A 12,332-nucleotide genomic window follows, 5' to 3' on the forward strand; every position below is an offset into this window, starting at 1 on the left:
ACACCTTTTCCTCAGAACATCTCTCTAAGCTCTGAGGCTGGTTCTTAGCATTTCCCTAAACTTGTAGCTCACAAATTTGACTAGGGTGGGTGGCCCTACTCATTTAACACAAACATTACAGAATGGTCTGCTCCTGGCTTCTTATTTGTATGCTGGTGATATCAATTATGGCCTTTGTGTTTATACAGCAAGAACACTTACCAATTAAGCTACCTAGTCATCCATTAAACTCTTTTAGAACAGTGGTTCTCAACCTTCCTAATGCTATGACCCTTTAATACAGTTCCTCATGTTATGGTGACCTCTAACCATAGAATTATCTTCATTACTTCCTCATCCCTGTAATTTTTATTATTGTTATGAATAATAATTCAAATATCTGATATGTGGATGACTTGAGGTGACCCTGGTGAAAGGGTAGTTTGACCTCTAAAGGGGTTGTGACCCACATGTGACAGAAAAGCTTTATGGAGGTACCCTTGTTTATGTGCTATATTTTGTCTCCCTGTTCCCTCAGTACTGGAGATTGAGTCCACAGGCTTCAGCATCCTGGGCAAGTGTTCTATCACAAAGCCGTTTCTAACCCTTCTATTTTGTTTTAACAAGATATAAAGACCTTGAGAACCCCATGTTACCCATACACAAATACAATGCCTACAGACTCATATTCATACTTTTCTGGAGGATACTTTATAGAAACATATACACAAAGATGATAAACTTGAACCCTTTGAAATAAAGAACTTTGGGTAGCAAAGTAGCACATTTTGGGGACAGAGAAGCACAGAATTGGGTATCCAAATAGAGCTTTCAACTTGTGCTTGGGTAGGATTTTAATAAATTGAATTACTTGATTTGTCAGTGAAACCTTAGGGAAGGGAGGAAACTTCTTTTTTTTTTTTTTTTTTTTTTTTTTTGGAGCTGGGGACCGAACCCAGGGCCTTGCGCTTCCTAGGTAAGCGCTCTACCACTGAGCTAAATCCCCAGCCCCGGGAGGAAACTTCTAAGGTCTTAGTGGCAATATTTTCAAAATGTTTCAAGTCTGAAAGTAAGGGAATCATAATTAGCTTAGAAACAGGATATATGGTAAAGAGAACACTGGCAGGGCCTAAGACTGGCCTGGGGTAAGCTGTCTGTTATGAGGTCTCTCCATTATGGGGAAGTCTTGAGAATTTTCATTTTACTCTACAGGTGGATTTAAATCATGTAGAAAAAAATCTTGCCTTTTCTGCTTTGAATTTATACATCTGACTCATCTGTGTTTATAGTCATGACACATTAGCTATCCTGAGCAGGCACGAGTCCTTTCTGGACATCCGTGTCACACATATGAAACAGAAGTCTGCATTTCCACAGGGCTGTTTCAGCCCTGACATATATTTTAAATACAACTATTGAGATGTGGTTCCTGGCTGTGGCTAAAAGCATAGCCAAAGGCTTTACCATTGTGAGAGATTGTGGTTTTCACAATGGCAAGATCCTCTCTTGCAAGGCTCTCTGCTTTCTTCATATTGGCTGAATTCACTTGCCAACACACACCCCATGCTTTCATGTTTTCCTTTCTGGGTAATTGCAGAATGGTTGATTCCACCTTCAATGCAATGGGGCTGATTTCATCCAAACTGCTGGCTGGCTAGTCAGTGGCCCACTTTTCAGCCTTGTGATCTGGCATCAGGCATTTAGTATTCAGTAAATTAAATTATACGGCACTGACCGATTACCAGCTCTCGACTGAGCATAACATTTTCCCTCAAGCTCCCTTCTGCTTACCCTTGGTAAGTCTAAGAGTTGTAGGTTCATTATGGAGATGGCGACTGGAAGGTACTACAACCAACACAAGTGGGGATTTAATGAGTGCCTATTCTTCATAGGCTCCCACCTAGGTGGATATAGATTAGTGAATTATCTCCTGTAGGTGATTTTCTGGATAAGTTTTAACTATTTAAAATGTTTTGTTTTAAAAATTATATATAGTATACTGGGTTTTGCCAACCTGACACAAACCTAGACACACCTAGGAAGAAGAAATCTTAATTGAGAAAATGTCTCCATGTGATTAGCCTATAGGGAAGTCTGTGGGGGTATTTTCTTACTATTTGATTGATGTGGGAGGGCATAGCACATTTGGATGATACCATCGCTGGTCAGGTGATCTTGGGATATAAAATAAGGCAGGCTGAACAAGCCAAAAAGCAACAGTCCTCCATGACTTCTACCTCAACTCTTTCCCTGCTTGAGTTCCTGCCCTGAGTTCCCTCAGCTATTGACTATTACCTGGAAGTATAAGATGGAAAAAATTCTTTCCTTTCAAAGTTGCTTTTAGTCATGGTGGTTTGCCAAACCAATAGCAACCCTAGACAGACAGACAGATGGACGGACACACACTATTTTAATCATAATTATAAATACATCTTTTCTAAACATAAAGAGTTAATAGATATACTTGAATAAGCCTTTCCGAAGACTCAGTCATACTCAGGATCTGACTCCACTGACGCCACAGAGCTGTTCACATCTGCTGTTCACGCTCTTCTCCGGACAATCCATCCTCCCTCAGTACTGTCTAGAGCAGGTTCTCAGCCTGTATGTTATGACCCCTTCAGAGGGGAGTCAAATGACCTTTTCATAAGGGTGGCCCGGGACCATCAGAAAACTCATATATTTACATTATCATTCATAACAATAGCAAAATTACAGTTATGAAGTAGCAATGCAAATAATTTTATGATTGGGGGAGGGGTCACCACAACATGAAGAACTGTAGTAAAGGGTTACAGTTTTAGCAAGGTTGATGGGAAACATAGTTTTCTCATGAGTGTCTTTTGGGTTCTGTTGGGGTTTTCCTTTGAGCCACTGATGTCTCCTCTGCAAGTTCAGATCATACATAGTGGAAAAAGACTGTAAATGGAGTTTCTCTAGAGTGAAACAAAAGTTCCCAGGCAGCAGCCAGACTGCTTAAATAATTAAATAATTTGTGGTTCAGGGGCTGCCCACTTTAATGAGAAAATAACCAACTTCACGTGTATGAAAACTGTCTCCCAACTCCTCTATGGTATCTCGTAATTGGGGAAATAAGACAAATATTAAATAGGTTAGGAGGGGAGACATAGTGAAATGCATAAGAAGTAGCCAAAGCCCATGAGTACAAAAAAAGATAATAAAGTAGAGGAAGGACCCTTGAGGCAGGGCCTGTCCTGCACCTCATTGTCTGGGCTTTACTGCATTCGGCCATACTGGTCGAAGCTCTTCATTTTCTCAGCTCGTCTAAATGAACAGCATCGTGTAGAGCTGACAGGAATAGCTGCTGATCAGAGACTCGACCTCTTCACCTACAAAGGCAAATGCCCTGAATCCAGAACCAAGTCTGGTTTTCTCCAGACCACTCATCTGGGAAGACAAGTTTCTCCAACTGTCACAGTGTATCAGGGGTGGCATGTACAGGGACATCAGGAATCAACTGTGGCATTTTTTCCCACTGAGCTCAAGAAGTGGCTGCACCAGCTTTGCCTCAGTGCTCTAGGCAGCCACTATGAGCTGACTGGAGCTGGCAGTGGTTAGGGATCCTATACATCAACCATATGTCAGAAGCTAATGAGCAAACATGCAATCAGAAATGCAGGAATGGATCACTTGCTTCCTGCTCCCCTTTCTTCTCACTAAAGTTAGGATAGCCTCATGCTTTTCCTTCCTCCAAATTAGAGAGCTTTGAGTGTGAAGAAAAAAGATTGTAGCAGAGTCACTTTCTCATGTTAGCAGCTCAATTACAGTTCCTTCTAAAATCTTCTAACCTCCCCTACAGACTACCACCCTCCCGTAGAATGTCATGCCAGAGCTCTGACTGCACACAGAAATAAAGGTTTGTCTGCAGGTATAGTTCTGCAGAAGCACATATTACAAAGATCAGAAAGTGTGGGCAAAATAGAGTTGGAAATGATGACTCCTAACCTACGGTGCTCAGAGCCAGGGACTCACAGGGCCCTGAGTATCACTGGAGAGCCATTAGCAGCTCCATGGTCCCAGACCCTGCTTTCATCTGCAGTGACTCATTCTTTGCAGTCGAAGCCTTGGACTTTGTGTTGCACGTCCCGGAAGGTAGCTGCTTCTAAAGAGATGGTCTTGATATAAATTTAAAAAAAGTGATTGGGGATGTAGAGTTCTTTTTTTTTTTAATCAGTCCATCATGTTGGTACAGAGGGAGTGTCTTTGTGGTCTCATCGTCTGTGCCTGCACCTTTGTGAAAGAACCTATTATGGTGGAAATACAATTCTTGACCCCACTGAAAAAATTATTTGCACCAGAGGAAGGTATTTCTGTAGAATTTTCAGGTTTTTCCTTATAATACTTCAAAGCCTTTTTTTATTGTGAAAAAAATCATGTGCCAATTACTTCAAAACATAAGCAGCAGATATGAAATCTGTATGGTTCCACCAATATGTTCCTGACAGCACCCGGTAGTCCTCCTAACCCACAGGGAATGTATTCCTAGATACCCAGTGGAGAACAGTGGGCAAAGATCACTTATGGTTTTGCTTCCATAATTAATTTACCATGGGTAACTGAAGAGGAAAATTATCCCAGAAGCAAACAATTTGTACATCTAATGTGACAGGCTGCTCTGAATAGCTCAACATGATCTCATGTGTCCTCGCATCTTTCCAGAATGGGAGTCACCTCTAGTTCAATGAATCCATGCTTACAAGGTAATTTTTATATGAATTAGCACTACCTGCCTCACGGCTGTTCTTCATGTAAATTTTATTACAATACTTCAATTGCCTTACTTTAATATTATTTTTAATATTCTACTGTGTCTGTTATAGAAAAATAACATCAGTATATAGTTACAGAAAAAAACCAGTATATATAGGCAGAATTGTTATTTTCAATTTCAGTCATTCACTGGGGGTCTTTGTAAGCACTATTCATCGATAATGGAGGGAATATAGGATGAGCTATTCATATAAAAATTAACCTTGTAAGAGATTGAATAATTTTACCATTCTTATATTACATTTATTTTTACATTTACTATTCTTATATTACATTCCAGTGTGTCACATTGATTCCTTTGGACATGCATGAGTCTTGATAGCACAGATGTCTAAGCCCTCCCTTGTGATTTTAATAGTAATACGTTACCTTTCAAAACAATCTTGATTCATTCTAATAGACCTATTGATGGTGACTTAAATTTTATCTGAATCCAGGGACTCCTGTTGTTTCCTAGTTGTATGTTCACTTGCCTGAGGTGACTGACTATTAATATCCTTCTTGCCTTGCATTTCCCCTATACTATGTTTGTCTGAGGTATTGACCACATAGGCAATAGTGCAAAGCTATGAAGGTTGAGATGGATGGAATTGTTTCCACAGTTCCTTGTCTTCTCTAGCATGTGGCCGTGACACCAGACTGAGGTAGCCATGATGGTCCATGTGTAAAAGGCTTGTTCCTCAGCATATGGTGGGGCAACTATTTCTAGACGGATCTGTAGGAGGAAGTTAGCTCATTGGGCATGTTTGAACTTGTATCTTTCTTGTGCTGCTCAGTTGCTGTGAGGTGTCTTATATGGCTGTCTTAGTTTAAAGACTAAGTCTCTGTGAAGAGATACCATGACCACTGTAATTCTTATTGGGGCTGGCTTACAGTTTCAGAGGTTTATTTAGTCCATTATCATCATGGTGGGAAGGATGACAATGTGCAGGCAGACTTGGTGCTGGAGAAGGAGCTGAGAGTTTTACAAATTGATCCCAAGGCAGCTGGAGACTGTGCTAGCATGGGTGTAGCATGAAGTATATATGACCTCAAAGCTCACCTCCACAGTGACACACTTCCTCCAACAAGGCCACACCTACTCCAACAAGGCCACACTTCCTAACAGTGCCATTTCCTATGGCCAAGCATTCAAATATATGAATCTATGGGGAGCCATTCCTATTCAAACCAACACAATGGCCTTCCCACCATGAATACTATCTTTTCCAGATGACCATGGACTGGAGTTTCTTAAACCAGAAGACATTTCCCCTACAAAAGCTATTTTCTCAGGTATTTTACCACAGAGCCACAAAGTTAACTAACAGTACAAGTAAACATGTTTGTTGAATGTAAACACGTTGACCTGAATTTCGAAAGCTGGGAAACCTAATTGTTTACACTATTATTACCACATTGTAGTTACGTTTCAGTGAAGTCAAAGATTTTACAGAGTGTTGTTGAGGGTATACAAGCAACAAAAGTTTCTGGGAAAGTTTTAGGGATCAGAGAGCAAAGAGATCACTTTTTCCGGGTGATACAGCCAATCAACGCCCAGACCTTTAAAAATTCTTCCTTAAAGATTCTCTATATGCTTATGTTTTTCTGTTACACTAGCAACAATACACACATGGAGCTTAACAGCTCCATATCTCTATTTATCACCATATCATTAAAATTACCCATCAACCACACACTTATTAATATTGAAAAGTAACCCAGAACTAGAAATAATGACATTCATCATACATTTTTGTCCATTTAAAAATCTATTTCTGTTTGTTCTAGGGAAACTCAAGACGGATGATCAAAATGTGCATGCTTCACTCCTTCTTTAAATGAGGAAAAAGAATACCCTTGGCAGGGAAGGGAGAGGCAAAGATTAAAACAGAGACTGAAGGAACACCCATTCAGAGCCTGCCCCACATGTGGCCCATACATATACAGCCACCCAATTAGACAAGATGGATGAAGCAAAGAAGTGCAGACCGACAGGAGCCGGATGTAGATCGCCCCTGAGAGACACAGCCAGAATATAGCAAACACAGAGGCGAATGCCAGCAGCAAACCACTGAATTGAGAATAGGTCCCCTGTTGAAGGAATCAAAGAAAGAACTGGAAGAGCTTGAAGGGGCTCGAGACCCCAAAAGTACAACAATGCCAAGCAACCAGAGCTTCCAGGGACTAAGCCACTACCTAAAGACTATACATGGACTGACCCTGGACTCTGACCCCATAGGTAGCAATGCATATCCTAGTAAGAGCACCAGTGGAAGGGGAAGCCCTGGGTCCTGCTAAGACTGAACCCCCAGTGAACTAGTCTACGGGGGGAGGGCGGCAATGGGGGGAGGGTTGGGAGGGGAACACCCATAAGGAAGGGGAGGGGGGAGGGGGATGTTTGCCCGGAAACCGGAAAAGGGAATAACACTCGAAATGTATATAAGAAATACTCAAGTTAATAAAAAAAACAAAAAAACAAAAAAAATCTATTTCTGTGAATTCACCACATCTGACTACTGACTTCTAAGAATCCCAGTGCCATCTCCTCTCCTGCTGTATGATTTAATATTCATAAAGAGTTTTATCACCTTGCAGGCACCTTCCTGTGGAGAAGGTGAATTTTAATCGGGCTGTCTGTGTTCTGTTCGTCACCTCATCTTTCCTCTGGTCTTCTCATGTCTCTAATGTTCTATAATATTTAATGGTGATTTCATAAGCCCGTTTCTTTGTCACACCTTAGAGAACATCTTACTCATATTTCAGATGCTTGGCTGCGAAGCTTTGTGTATAGTGTGACAGAGCTGCTGCAAAATTACTTCTGGCTATAATATGTCCTCGGTGTGGAAGGGAATGGTGCGGTTTGGTCAATTCTCTGTGGGGCTGTTTACTTTATTGGTATTTGTCTATCCAATGTTAATAAAGTATTGGGCAGATGCAGGATGAATGTACCACAAATCAATGATATTATCCATGTAGTAGTAGCTTCAGTTATCACAAACTGCACAGGACATACGTTGCTGACTTCGTGAGTTTGATTGCTGAGGTCTACACTGGGTCTCTTTTAATGTTCTGAAAGTACTGGAGCAGCTCATTTGGGTAAACTCTATTCAGAAGAAACATACAATAAAGAACAGCATATGGCTTCCCCCTGCACCGTCTCAATTAGAACAGACGACACAATAGTCACAACACACATCCCTTTAGAATTTTTAATTTAGTGGAAAATTGCTGGGCCCTTCAGCAACTTTTGGTATATTAACTCATTAATTACTCAAATATTTGTCTTGTTTCTAGGTGCCGTTGGACACTGTGAAAGATGGGAAGGTACGAAAACCATTTCCCTTCTCTAGGGTGAGTTCAGAGTTTATTTTCCTCTGAATATAAATGTCCTGATGCAGTCCCCTAGCAAACCCGACTGCTTGAGCCTATAGGATGCAGAGAGGCAAAAGCATTTTCAAGTGGTGAATCCAGAGAAAGAGTGAAGACTGTTCCCAACTCATCACCCTTCCCTTGTGGGTGATCAATGCCTAATTCTCCACCCAATCAACCCTCCTGCATCCCTTCTCCCATTCCCTATCAGTTCTTCTTGATGACCCTGAAGTCTGGCCCTTGACATATCTTTCTGGTTCCCACGCATGTTGAGTGGACCCAGAAGCCTTTTGTCTGAGCTGTGAGATTAAGGTTAAAAAGGATTTGGGGTTTGTGAAATGACCTTCTTTCTACTTTTGAGTGTACGAAAATAAAAGGGTTGAGTTTGTGCTCTAAAGAGATACAATGGTAGATTATAAAAAGCAGAGGTAGTTTTAGAGACAGCTTAATTGAGGTTAAAATTAAATACGGCAAAAATGCTCTTGTTATGCAGACAACCCTGCATAACCAGTCACATAACCACTATTATGAACACTGTGGAGAACATTTCAGTCTCCGCACTCTATTCCTTCATGCTCCTTAGCAGGTAATTCTGTCCCCATGGTCATTTGTCACTATATAAGTTCCTTTACTAGAGAGACATATAAACAGACTTTGAATGTGACTTCATCCATTTAGATGAGTGTTTCTGTAATTTACTAACATCGTTAATATTTTCTTTTTATAACTGAGTCTTTCATTTATTTATGAACAATAAAATTTTACCTACTTTAGGTAATGAATATTTGGGTTATTTCTAGTTTGAGGAAATTACTAATAAAGCTGGAATGCTAATTAGAAGATGGTTTTGGTGTGAGCATGTTCATTTTTGGATTCATTGGTGTACACAGCACCCATTTAACTTTGCAAGAAGTTGCAACTTACTTCTAAGGGAAGGTATGACACCTTGCTTTTACATTAGTGGCATGCCAGAAGAACTAGAGTTCCTTCACGTCTGTTTCAGACTTTGCCAGCTTCAGATTTTTTTATATGAGGCATTTTTTTAGGTGAGTAATAATCTCTTAATTAAGGTTTTAAACTGCTTGCCCCTAAGAGCCAATGATGTTCAGTATTGTGCACATGTGTGCACATGTGTGTGTTGGCATGTGTGCGTGTGTGAACTGCACATGTGCTTACTTTCTATTTACTCTTCTGTGTATGTGGTAAACAACATAAAACTCACTGCTAGGTACACCCATTGGAAAACACGAATCCACCTTATTTTTGTAGCACTTTTATGAACATTTTAAAATTATATATATTTTTTTTTTTATTAACTTGAGTATTTCTTATATACATTTTGAGTGTTATTCCCTTTTCCGGTTTCCGGGCAAACATCCCCCTCCCCCCTCCCCTTCCTTATGGGTGTTCCCCTCCCAACCCTCCCCCCATTGCCGCCCTCAGCCCAACAGTCTAGTTCACTGGGGGTTCAGTCTTAGCAGGACCCAGGGCTTCCCCTTCCACTGGTGCTCTTACTAGGATATTCATTGCTACCTATGAGGTCAGAGTCCAGGGTCAGTCCATGTATAGTCTTTAGGTAGTGGCTTAGTCCCTGGAAGCTCTGGTTGCTTGGCATTGTTGTTCATATGGGGTCTCGAGCCCCTTCAAGCTCTTCCAGTTCTTTCTCTGATTCCTTCAACGGGGGTCCTATTCTCAGTTCAGTGGTTTGCTGCTGCCATTCGCCTCTGTATTTGCTGTATTCTGGCTGTGTCTCTCAGGAGCGATCTACATCCGGCTCCTGTCGGTCTGCACTTCTTTGCTTCATCCATCTTGTCTAATTGGGTGGCTGTATATGTATGGGCCACATGTGGGGCAGGCTCTGAATGGGTGTTCCTTCAGTCTCTGTTTTAATCTTTGCCTCACTCTTCCCTGCCAAGGGTATTCTTGTTCCCCTTTTAAAGAAGGAGTGAAGCATTCACATTTTGATCATCCGTCTTGAGTTTCATTTGTTCTAGGCATCTAGGGTAATTCAAGCATTTGGGCTAATAGCCACTTATTAATGAGTGCATACCATGTATGTCTTTCTGTGATTGGGTTAGCTCACTCAGGATGATATAAAATTATATTTTTATTGTTAAAAATAATTTTAAATTTAAATATATTTTGATTATATTCTCCTACCCTCAAGTCCTTTCAGATCTTCTCCCCTCCCTATCCACCCAATATTTCTTAAAAAACAAAAAAAAAATATGAAAACCTCCAACCCAAGAAAAAATAATAAAACAACATCCAAATAAACAAACAAAGCAAAAAATGACAAATCCGTAACCAAATAAAAACAGACAAAAGAGTGTGGAGTCCATTGAATGTTGGTCAGCTATTCCTGAACATGAGACCTACCCTAGGATGGGTACTATTCCCAGTATTGTGTCTAGATCTGCCCAGAGTAGAGAGGCCATATGAGATAGAGAGGCCAAACCTTTGTGATTCGCTTCTTCCATTTAGCATGATGCTTTTGGGCTTTTCTATGAGATAGCATCTACCAGTGGTTCATCCAGTTTTACATGTGAACTGTATTCCAGTGTGTTGTTGTAAAAATATAAAAATAAAAAAGTAAGGTGTCTTTTACCCCACTAGGTCCACACCGCGTTGCCTCAAAATATTTGCTAGATATCTTGGCAGAAACACATCCCAGCCGTGCACTTTCCTACATTCAAACCTTCACATAAAAGAACACACAACACAATAATCTTTGACCCAGTAGATAAGATGTAATTGCTCACTTAACATACAAAGCCCAGTACCATCCATCCCTTGAGAACATTAATAACAACCTGTAAATACACAGAGCAGAATCTTAACATCACCTGCCATCTTGCCCTGCCACGGCTTCTCTGCCCCTCTCTCCCTCCTGTCTCTCCTTTCTCTCTGTCTCCTCCTCCTCCTTCAAACTTCTCTCCCACCCATCCTTCCTTCTCCTCCAATGACAGGCCTCCTTCTATCCTGTACCTGCCCCTCACCTGTACTTTACAAATTCAATGGAGAGGTGGTTCTGGTGAAGTCACCAGAGTTCTGAGTCCTTGACTAGGAAGCTGTCCTTGGGGCAGTAAAATTAGCATCAAAATACAGATAACTTCAGGGCAAACCACAACACCAGTGTATGGATATTCCACATTCCATCAGCTGAAAAACATTTGGGCTGTTTATAAATTTGGCTATTTTGAACATTGCTGCCTAGAATATCTGAAGATATTCAGTTGACTTTTTTTGAAAATGATGTCATCACAATTTACTTCTGTTTAACTTATTAAGGAGCCACCCACTGTTTTCTTAGGAAATAGAATCACTGCATATTTCTTACAGAAAAGCACACATATTTCACTTTTCTGCATCCTCACAAACTCATTGTTTTATATTAAGAAATTATAGTTATCCTCAATGCAAACCATTATTTTATGTAATTAATGTATGCTAATAAATTTATAGCTCTAATGGTTGTAGGTTCACTGTCTCACTGTGGTGTTGCTACGCACTTCCTTAATGGATAATGATACTGAGTATATTTTCATGTATTCATCTGTATTTCTTGGGCATTGTGTTGATTCAAGTCCTTTGTTTATTTTTAAATTGAGCTTTCCTATCCCTGTTGAGTTGTAGGAGTGAGTTCTTTATGTATCCTCCATGCAGATTCTTATTGGGCATGTGACCCATCAATTTTTTCTCTCATTTCGTCTTTTTACTATTTTTTCTTTTTACAAATTGTTATTATTTTATTTTATTTCATGAGTGTTTTACCTGCACACACATCTGTGCACTGAGTGTTCTAAAATAAACATTTGATTTCTGAAATAGTTAAAATCGTATTTTCTTTTATTGCTAATGTGTGTGTGTGTGTGTGTGTGTGTGTGTTTGTGTGTGTGTGTGTGTGTGTGTGTGTGTGTGAGTGATATGTACAAAACAACTGTTAAATAAAAGGTCATGAGAATTTACCCCTGTGTGATTTCCTAGAGATTTTAATATGCATCACGAAGCAGAAACCAGCTTCATTCTCTTGCCTACTTAGGTGAAACTGTTCCAGGGCCCATGCTGGTGAGACTCCTTTTTTTCTCCATTTAATGGACGTTGGAACATTGTCTGAAGTCAGCTGATCACATGTGGGTTTGCTTCAGGACTCGTGTTTATGCAGCGTCAGACACGCCCATCCTTCTGCTGGTCCTACTTTGACTTGGTAG

General features: G+C 40.4%; 1 protein-coding gene and 1 long non-coding RNA gene across 11 annotated transcripts in view; one reads left to right on the forward strand and one right to left on the reverse strand.

The window, feature by feature from the left end:
* LOC102548095 (uncharacterized) overlaps nt 1–7,209 on the forward strand; it is a 90,326-nt gene extending 83,117 nt beyond the window's left edge. The window contains exon 6 of the long non-coding RNA XR_015648169.1: nt 6,541–7,209. This is a non-coding gene — a long non-coding RNA (uncharacterized LOC102548095). The remainder of the gene's footprint in view (nt 1–6,540) is intronic.
* Rnls (renalase, FAD-dependent amine oxidase) overlaps nt 1–12,332 on the reverse strand; it is a 273,500-nt gene that overhangs the window by 7,911 nt on the left and 253,257 nt on the right.

The sequence above is a fragment of the Rattus norvegicus genome, chromosome 1 (genome assembly GCF_021556685.1).
Source record: "Rattus norvegicus strain SHRSP/BbbUtx chromosome 1, alternate assembly SHRSP_T2T, whole genome shotgun sequence".
Taxonomy (NCBI): Eukaryota; Metazoa; Chordata; class Mammalia; order Rodentia; family Muridae; genus Rattus; species Rattus norvegicus.